The sequence below is a fragment of the Nothobranchius furzeri genome, unplaced genomic scaffold (assembly GCF_043380555.1).
Source record: "Nothobranchius furzeri strain GRZ-AD unplaced genomic scaffold, NfurGRZ-RIMD1 Scf239, whole genome shotgun sequence".
NCBI classification, from domain to species: domain Eukaryota; kingdom Metazoa; phylum Chordata; class Actinopteri; order Cyprinodontiformes; family Nothobranchiidae; genus Nothobranchius; species Nothobranchius furzeri.
The window spans coordinates 17,501-27,500 of NW_027223255.1; positions in this window are offsets into that span (position 1 = coordinate 17,501).

Sequence of the window (10,000 nt, forward strand, 5' to 3'; positions counted from 1 at the left end):
ACACTTGTGTCGGACTAGGGAGGCTCTGCCGTGCCCCCTTGAGGTCTAAAGGATGACCAGTAGTTGTGGTTCTCGCCCCGGGACTTGGGTCATAGTATAGCCCAAGTGGGACACTTGTGTCGGACTAGGGAGGCTCTGCCGTGCCCCCTTGAGGTCTAAAGGATGACCATGAGGTCAAAAGGATGACCAGTAGTTGTGGTTCTCGCCCCGGGACTTGGGTCAGAGTATGGCCCAAGTGGTGCACTTGTGTCGGTCTAGGGAGGCTGTGCCGGTCCCCCTGGAGGTCTAAAGGATGACCAGTAGTTGTGGTTCTCGCCCCGGGACTTGGGTCAGAGTATAGCCCAAGTGGAGCACTTGTGTCGGACTAGGGAGGCTGTGCCGGGCCCCCTGGAGGTCTAAAGGATGACCAGTAGTTGTGGTTCTCACCCCGGGTCGTGGGTCCGAGTCTGGCCCGAGTAGAGCACTTTGGTCGGCTACCGGGGGGTGTGCCGTGCCCCCTGGAGGTCTAAAGGATGACCAGTAGTTGTGGTTCTCGCCCCGGGACTTGGGTCAGAGTATAGCCCAAGTGGAGCACTTGTGTCGGCCTAGGGAGGCTGTGCCGGGCCCCCTGGAGATCTAAAGGATGACCATGAGGTCAAAAGGATGACCAGTAGTTGTGGTTCTCGCCCCGGGACTTGGGTCAGAGTATAGCCCAAGTGGAGCACTTGTGTCGGCCTAGGGAGGCTGTGCCGGGCCCCCTGGAGGTCTAAAGGATGACCAGTAGTTGTGGTTCTCGCACCGGGACTTGGGTCAGAGTACAGCCCAAGTGGAGCACTTGTGTCGGTCTAGGGAGGCTGTGCCGGGCCCCCTGGAGGTCTAAAGGATGACCATGAGGTCAAAAGGATGACCAGTAGTTGTGGTTCTCGCCCCGGGACTTGGGTCAGAGTATAGCCCAAGTGGAGCACTTGTGTCGGACTAGGGAGGCTGTGCCGTGCCCCCTGGAGGTCTAAAGGATGACCAGTAGTTGTGGTTCTCGCCCCGGGACTTGGGTCAGAGTATAGCCCAAGTGGAGCACTTGTGTCGGCCTAGGGAGGCTGTGCCGGGCCCCCTGGAGGTCTAAAGGATGACCATGAGGTCAAAAGGATGACCAGTAGTTGTGGTTCTCGCCCCGGGACTTGGGTCAGAGTATAGCCCAAGTGGAGCACTTGTGTCGGACTAGGGAGGCTGTGCCGTGCCCCCTGGAGGTCTAAAGGATGACCAGTAGTTGTGGTTCTCGCCCCGGGACTTGGGTCAGAGTATAGCCCAAGTGGAGCACTTGTGTCGGACTAGGGAGGCTGTGCCGTGCCCCCTGGAGGTCTAAAGGATGACCAGTAGTTGTGGTTCTCGCCCCGGGACTTGGGTCATAGTATAGCCCAAGTGGAGCACTTGGGTCGGACTAGGGAGGCTGTGTCGTGCCCCCTGGAGGTCTAAAGGATGACCAGTAGTTGTGGTTCTCGCCCCGGGACTTGGGTCAGAGAATAGCCCAAGTGGGACACTTGTGTCGGACTAGGGAGGCTCTGCCGTGCCCCCTGGAGGTCTAAAGGATGACCAGTAGTTGTGGTTCTCGCCCCGGGACTTGGGTCAGAGTATAGCCCAAGTGGAGCACTTGTGTCGGACTAGGGAGGCTGTGCCGTGCCCCCTGGAGGTCTAAAGGATGACCATTAGTTGTGGTTCTCGCCCCGGGACTTGGGTCAGAGTACAGCCCAAGTGGAGCACTTGCGTCGGACTAGGGAGGCTGTGCCGGGCCCCCTGGAGGTCTAAAGGATGACCAGTAGTTGTGGTTCTCGCCCCGGGCCGTGGGTCTGAGTATGGCCCAAGTGGGACACTTGTGTCGGACTAGGGAGGCTCTGCCGTGCCCCCTTGAGGTCTAAAGGATGACCAGTAGTTGTGGTTCTCGCCCCGGGACTTGGGTCATAGTATAGCCCAAGTGGGACACTTGTGTCGGACTAGGGAGGCTCTGCCGTGCCCCCTTGAGGTCTAAAGGATGACCATGAGGTCAAAAGGATGACCAGTAGTTGTGGTTCTCGCCCCGGGACTTGGGTCAGAGTATGGCCCAAGTGGTGCACTTGTGTCGGTCTAGGGAGGCTGTGCCGGTCCCCCTGGAGGTCTAAAGGATGACCAGTAGTTGTGGTTCTCGCCCCGGGACTTGGGTCAGAGTATAGCCCAAGTGGAGCACTTGTGTCGGACTAGGGAGGCTGTGCCGGGCCCCCTGGAGGTCTAAAGGATGACCAGTAGTTGTGGTTCTCACCCCGGGTCGTGGGTCCGAGTCTGGCCCGAGTAGAGCACTTTGGTCGGCTACCGGGGGGTGTGCCGTGCCCCCTGGAGGTCTAAAGGATGACCAGTAGTTGTGGTTCTCGCCCCGGGACTTGGGTCAGAGTATAGCCCAAGTGGAGCACTTGTGTCGGCCTAGGGAGGCTGTGCCGGGCCCCCTGGAGATCTAAAGGATGACCATGAGGTCAAAAGGATGACCAGTAGTTGTGGTTCTCGCCCCGGGACTTGGGTCAGAGTATAGCCCAAGTGGAGCACTTGTGTCGGCCTAGGGAGGCTGTGCCGGGCCCCCTGGAGGTCTAAAGGATGACCAGTAGTTGTGGTTCTCGCACCGGGACTTGGGTCAGAGTACAGCCCAAGTGGAGCACTTGTGTCGGTCTAGGGAGGCTGTGCCGGGCCCCCTGGAGGTCTAAAGGATGACCAGTAGTTGTGGTTCTCGCCCCGGGCCGTGGGTCTGAGTATGGCCCAAGTGGGGCACTTGCGTCGGACTGGGGAGGCTCTGCCGCGCCCCCTGGAGGTCAAAAGGATGACCAGTAGTTGTGGTTCTCACCCCGGGTCGTGGGTCCGAGTCTGGCCCGAGTAGAGCACTTTGGTCGGCTACCGGGGGGTGTGCCGTGCCCCCTGGAGCCATGGGAGTGAGCTCCAGCAGACTGGTATTTTTCGGAGAACCAGGCCCACACTCCTCAGACTTTGTGCCCAGGGACAGGCCACCAAAATCGGCCGCGGCTCGTGCACTTTGCCCCTGCGTTTCTCCCAGAACCAGAGCCGGAAAAATCCCAAAATTGATGCCCAGAGATAGTCGACTCTGCCTGGAATAGATTGCCACCCAAACCCGCCAACTCACGCTGGTTTTCCGATGGCCTCACCTACTAACCCGAGCATGGTCATCGCTCGCACCTTCCAAAACCTCCAGGGGCGCAGGCACTTTTCATTTACTGGCCATAAGGCCGACCGCCTTAAGCGTTAAGCGATAAGCGAAAGGCTTAGTTTGGACTTAGTTTTTGGAGCGACGAGGTCGCCGTTTTGTCAATTCTGAACCGATTTTCACGCGGTTTTCGACTGCCTGCGCCTGGGGAGCCGCCCAGAAGCCCCAGGCAGTGTTCTGGGTGGACTTCCGGACCGGTCCGGACCCGGTACCGGCCGGGGGAACCGCACCACGCCTCTCGGGCGTTTCTACACCGATTTTCGCGGGGTTTTCGACTGCATAGACGGGGCCACCTGCTGCAGGGCCCGAGGGAGGGCCTTACTGAGCTGGGTCCGACGCAGGGCCCGGTTCCTGGAGCCCGCTGGGGGGGGGGGGGGGTTCTCTAAGGCTCACGGCGGGCTGCTGAGGGGCCGGATCGGATGCAGACAGGCGCTCCTCTGCCCAGGTCTTTGCTCCCCTGCCCCACTAGGAATGGAAGACACACTGCCAACAGCTTCTGGAGGGTGATGGGCCCTGCTGCAGACCAGGTCCGACCCAGGTTTCAGCTATCCCACCCCGCAGGGACTTAAAGACACACTGCCATCAGCTTCTGGAGGCTGCTGAGCTCTACTATAGAGCAGGTCCGACCCAGGTTTCAGCTCCTGCAGCCCACTAGGACTTAAACACACACTGCCATCAGCGTCTGGATGGTGATGGGCCCTGCTGCAGACCAGGTCCGACCCAGGTTTCAGCTATCCCACCCCGCAGGGACTTAAAGACACACTGCCATCAGCTTCTGGAGGCTGCTGAGCTCTACTATAGAGCAGGTCCGACCCAGGTTTCAGCTCCTGCAGCCCACTAGGACTTAAACACACACTGCCATCAGCGTCTGGATGGTGATGGGCCCTGCTGCAGACCAGGTCCGACCCAGGTATCAGCTCCTGCACCCCGCAGGGAATTGAAGACACACTGCCATCAGCTTCTGGAGGCTGCTGAGCTCTGCTATAGACCAGGTCCGACCCAGGTTTCAGCTCCTGCACCCCGCAGGGAACTAAACACACACTGCCATCTGCAACTGGAGGCTGCTGAGCCCTGCTGCAGACCAGGTCCGACCCAGGTTATGGCTCTCCCACCCCCCTGGGACTTAAACACACACAGCCATCAGCTTCTGGATGGTGATGGGCCCTGCTGCAGACCAGGTCCGACCCAGGTTTCAGCTCCTCAACCCCGCAGGGACTTAAACCCACACCGCCATCAGCTTCTGGAGGGTGATGGGCCCTGCTGCGGGCCAGGTCCGACCCAGGTTTCAGCTCTCCCACCCCGCAGGGACTTAAACACACACAGCCATCAGCTTCTGGGGGCTGCTGAGCCCTGCTGCAGACCAGGTCCGACCCAGGTTTCAGCTCTCCCACCCCGCAGGGTCTTTAACACACACACTGCCATCAGCTGCTGGAGGCTGCTGAGCTCCGCTATAGACCAGGTCCGACCCAGGTTTCTGCTCCTGCACCCCGCAGGGAATGAAAGACACACTGCCATCAGCTTCTGGAGGCTGCTGAGCCCTGCTGCAGACCAGGTCCGACCCAGGTATCGGCTCTCCAACCAGGCAGAGACTTAAACACACACACACACACACACACTGCCATCAGCTTCTGGGGGCTGCTGAGCTCTGCTGTAGACCGGGTCCGACCCAGGTTTCTGCTCCTCCACCCCGCAGGGACTTAAACACACACTGCCACCAGCTTCTGGAGGGTGATGGGCCCTGCTTTAGACCAGGTCTGACCCGGGATATAGCTCTCCCACCCCGCAGGGACTTAAACACTCACTGCCATCAGCTGCTGGAGGCTGCCGAGCTCTGCTGCAGACCAGGTCCCACCCAGGTTTCTGCTCCTGCACCCCGCAGGGACTTAAACACACACTGCCACCAGCTTCTGGAGGGTGATGGGCCCTGCTGTGGACCAGGTCCGACCCGGATATCAGCTCTCCCACCAGGCAGGGACTTAAACACACACTGCAATCAGCTGCTGGAGGCTGCTGAGCTCTACTATAGACCAGGTCCGACCCAGGTTTCAGCTCTCCCACCAGGCAGTGACTTAAAGACACACTGCCATCAGCTGCTGGAGGCTGCTGAGCTCTTCTATAGACCAGGTCCGACCCAGGTTTCAGCTCTCACACCAGGCAGGGACTTAAACACACACTGCCATCAGCTGCTGGAGGCTGCTGAGCTCTGCTATAGACCAGGTCCGACCCAGGTTTCAGCTCTCCCACCAGGCAGGGACTTAAAGACACACTGCCATCAGCTGCTGGAGGCTGCCGAGCCCTGCTGCAGACCATGTCCGACCCAGGTTTCAGCTCTCCCACCAGGCAGGGACTTAGAGGCACGCTGCCATCAGCTTCTGGAGGCTGCTGAGCTCTGCCATAGACCAGGTCCGACCGAGGTTTCAGCTCTCCCACCCCGCAGGGACTTAAACACACACTGCCATCAGCTGCTGGAGGCTGCTGAGCTCTGCTATAGACCAGGTCCGACCCGGGATATAGCTCTCCCACCCCGCAGGGACTTAAACACACACTGCCATCAGCTGCTGGAGGCTGCTGAGCTCTTCTATAGACCAGGTCCGACCCAGGTTTCAGCTCTCCCACCCCGCAGGGACTTGAACACACACTGCCATCAGCTTCTGGAGGCTGCTGAGCTCTGCTATAGACCAGGTCCGACCCAGGTTTCTGCTCCTCCACCCCGCAGGGAATTAAAGACACACTGCCATCAGCTTCTGGATGGTGATGGGCCCTGCTGCAGACCAAGTCCGACCCGGGTTACAGCTCTCCCACCAGGCAGGGAATTAAACACACACTGCCATCAGCTGCTGGAGGCTGCTGAGCTCCGCTATAGACCAGGTCCGACCCGGGTTCCTGCTCCTGCACCCCGCAGGGACCAAAACACACACACTGCCATCAGCTTCTGGAGGCTGCTGAGCTCTTCTATAGACCAGGTCCGACCCAGGTTTCAGCTCTCCCACCAGGCAGGGACTTAAACACACACTGCCATCACCTTCTGCTGGCTGCTGAGCTCTGCTGCAGACCAGGTCCGACCCAGGTTTCAGCTCCTGCACCCCGCAGGGAACTAAACACACACTGCCGTCACCTTCTGCTGGCTGCTGAGCCCTGCTGCAGACCAGGTCCGACCCAGGTTTCAGCTCCTGCACCCCGCAGTGGATTAAAGACACACTGCCATCAGGTTCTGGAGGCTGCTGAGCTCTGCTGCAGACCAGGTCCGACCCAGGTTATGGCTCTCCCACCCCGCAGGGACTTAAACACACACCGCCGTCAGCTTCTGGATGGTGATGGGCCCTGCTGCAGACCAGGTCCGACCCACGTTTCAGCTCTCCCACCCCGCAGGGGATGAAACACACACTGCCATCAGCTTCTGGAGGCTGCTGAGCTCTGCTAAAGACCAGGTCCGACCCAGCTTTCAGCTCTCCCACCAGGCAGGGAGTTAAAGACACACTGTCATCGGCTTCTGGAGGGTGCTGAGCCCTGCTGCACACCAAGTCTGACCCAGGTTTCAGCTCATCCACCCCGCAGGGACCTAAACACACACTGCCATCAGCTTCTGAGTGGTAATGGGCCCTGCTGCAGACCAGGTCCGACCCAGGTTTCAGCTCCTCCACCCCGCCATCACCAGCTGGAGGCTGGCTGCTGCTCCTGCACCCTGCCATCAGCTGCTGGAGGCTTCTGTTCCTCCACCCCGCCATCAGCAGCTGGAGGCTGGCTGCTGGAGGCTGGCTGCTGCTCCTCCACCCCGCCATCACCAGCTGGAGGCTGGTTGCAGCTCCTGCACCCCGCCATCAGCTGCTGGAGGCTGCCTGCAGCCCCTGCACCCCGCCATCAGCTGCTGGAGGCTGGCTGCAGCTCCTGCACACCGCCATCAGCTGCTGGAGGCTGCCTGCAGCTCCTGCACCCCGCCATCAGCTGCTGGAGGCTGGCTGCTGCTCCTGCACCCCGCCAGCAGCTGCTGGAGGCTGGCTGCTGCTCCTCCACCCAACCATCAGCTGCTGGACGCTGGCTGCTGCTCCTGCACCCCGCCATCAGCTGCTGGAGGCTGGCTGCTGCTCCTCCACCACCCAACCATCAGCTGCTGGACGCTGGCTGCAGCTCCTCCACCCCGCCATCAGCTGCTGGTGGCTGGCTGCAGCTCCTTCACCCCGCCATCAGCTGCTGGTGGCTGGCTGCAGCTCCTTCACCCCGCCATCACCAGCTGGAGGCTGGCTGCTGCTCCTGCACCCCGCCATCAGCTGCTGGAGGCTGCCTGCAGCTCCTGCGCCCCGCCATCAGCTGCTGGAGGCTGGCTGCTGCTCCTGCACCCTGCCATCAGCTGTTCGAGGCTGGCTGCAGCTCCTCCACCCCACCATCACCAGCTGGAGGCTGGTTGCAGCTCCTGCACCCCGTCATCAGCAGCTGGAGGCTGCCTGCTGCTCCTGCACCCCGCCATCAGCTGCTGGAGGCTGCCTGCAGCTCCTGCACCCCGCCATCATTTGCTGGAGGCTGGCTGCAGCTCCTGCAACCCGCCATCAGCTGCTGGAGGCTGGCTGCTGCTCCTCCACCCCACCATGACCTGCTGGAGGCTGGCTGCAGCTCCTTCACACCGCCATCAGCTGATGGATGCTGGCTGAACGCTGGAGGCTGGCTGCTGCTCCCACACACCGCCATCAGCTCCTGGAGGCTGGCTGGCTGCTGGAGGCTGTCTGCTGCTGCTCCTCCACCCCGCCATCACCAGCTGGAGGCTGGCTGCTGGAGGCTGGCTGCAGCTCCTGCACCCCACCATCAGCTGCTGGAGGCTGGCTTCTGCTCCTCCACCCCGCCATCAGCTGCTGGGGGCTGGCTGCTGGAGGCTGGCTGCAGCTCCTCCACCCCGCCATCACCAGCTGGAGGCTGGTTGCAGCTCCTGCACCCCGCCATCAGCTGCTGGAGGCTGCCTGCTGCTCCTGCACCCCGCCATCAGCTGCTGGAGGCTGCCTGCACCTCCTGCACCCGCCATCAGCTGCTGGAGGCTGGCTTCTGCTCCTCCACCCCGCCATCAGCTGATGGAGGCTGCCTGCTTCTCCACCCCGCCATCACTAGCTGGAGGCTGGCTGCTGGAGGCTGGCTGCAGCTCCTCCACCCGCCATCAGCTGCTGGAGGCTGCCTGCAGCTCCTGCACCCCGCCATCACCAGCTGGAGGCTGGCTTCTGCTCCTCCACCCCGCCATCAGCTGATGGAGGCTGCCTGCTTCTCCACCCCGCCATCACTAGCTGGAGCTGGCTGCTGGAGGCTGGCTGCAGCTCCTCCACCCCGCCATCAGCTGCTGGAGGCTGGCTGCTGCTCCTGCACCCCGCCATCAGCTGCTGGAGGCTGGCTGCTGCTCCTCCACCCAACCATCAGCTGCTGGACGCTGGCTGCAGCTCCTCCACCCCACCATCAGCTGCTGGACGCTGGCTGCAGCTCCTCCACCCCGCCATCAGCTGCTGGAGGCTGCCTGCAGCTCCTGCACCCCGCCATCAGCTGCTGGAGGCTGCCTGCAGCTCCTGCACCCCGCCATCAGCTGCTGGTGGCTGGCTGCAGCTCCTTCACCCCGCCATCACCAGCTGGAGGCTGGCTGCTGCTCCTGCACCCCGCCATCAGCTGCTGGAGGCTGCCTGCAGCTCCTGCGCCCCGCCATCAGCTGCTGGAGGCTGGCTGCTGCTCCTGCACCCTGCCATCAGCTGTTCGAGGCTGGCTGCAGCTCCTCCACCCCACCATCACCAGCTGGAGGCTGGTTGCAGCTCCTGCACCCCGTCATCAGCAGCTGGAGGCTGCCTGCTGCTCCTGCACCCCGCCATCAGCTGCTGGAGGCTGCCTGCAGCTCCTGCACCCCGCCATCATTTGCTGGAGGCTGGCTGCAGCTCCTGCAACCCGCCATCAGCTGCTGGAGGCTGGCTGCTGCTCCTCCACCCCACCATGACCTGCTGGAGGCTGGCTGCAGCTCCTTCACACCGCCATCAGCTGATGGATGCTGGCTGAACGCTGGAGGCTGGCTGCTGCTCCCACACACCGCCATCAGCTCCTGGAGGCTGGCTGGCTGCTGGAGGCTGTCTGCTGCTGCTCCTCCACCCCGCCATCACCAGCTGGAGGCTGGCTGCTGGAGGCTGGCTGCAGCTCCTGCACCCCACCATCAGCTGCTGGAGGCTGGCTTCTGCTCCTCCACCCCGCCATCAGCTGCTGGGGGCTGGCTGCTGGAGGCTGGCTGCAGCTCCTCCACCCCCGCCATCACCAGCTGGAGGCTGGTTGCAGCTCCTGCACCCCGCCATCAGCTGCTGGAGGCTGCCTGCTGCTCCTGCACCCCGCCATCAGCTGCTGGAGGCTGCCTGCACCTCCTGCACCCCGCCATCAGCTGCTGGAGGCTGGCTTCTGCTCCTCCACCCCGCCATCAGCTGATGGAGGCTGCCTGCTTCTCCACCCCGCCATCACTAGCTGGAGGCTGGCTGCTGGAGGCTGGCTGCAGCTCCTCCACCCCGCCATCAGCTGCTGGAGGCTGCCTGCAGCTCCTGCACCCCGCCATCACCAGCTGGAGGCTGGCTTCCTGCTCCTCCACCCCGCCATCAGCTGATGGAGGCTGCCTGCTTCTCCACCCCGCCATCACTAGCTGGAGGCTGGCTGCTGGAGGCTGGCTGCAGCTCCTCCACCCCGCCATCAGCTGCTGGAGGCTGGCTGCTGCTCCTGCACCCCGCCATCAGCTGCTGGAGGCTGGCTGCTGCTCCTCCACCCAACCATCAGCTGCTGGACGCTGGCTGCAGCTCCTCC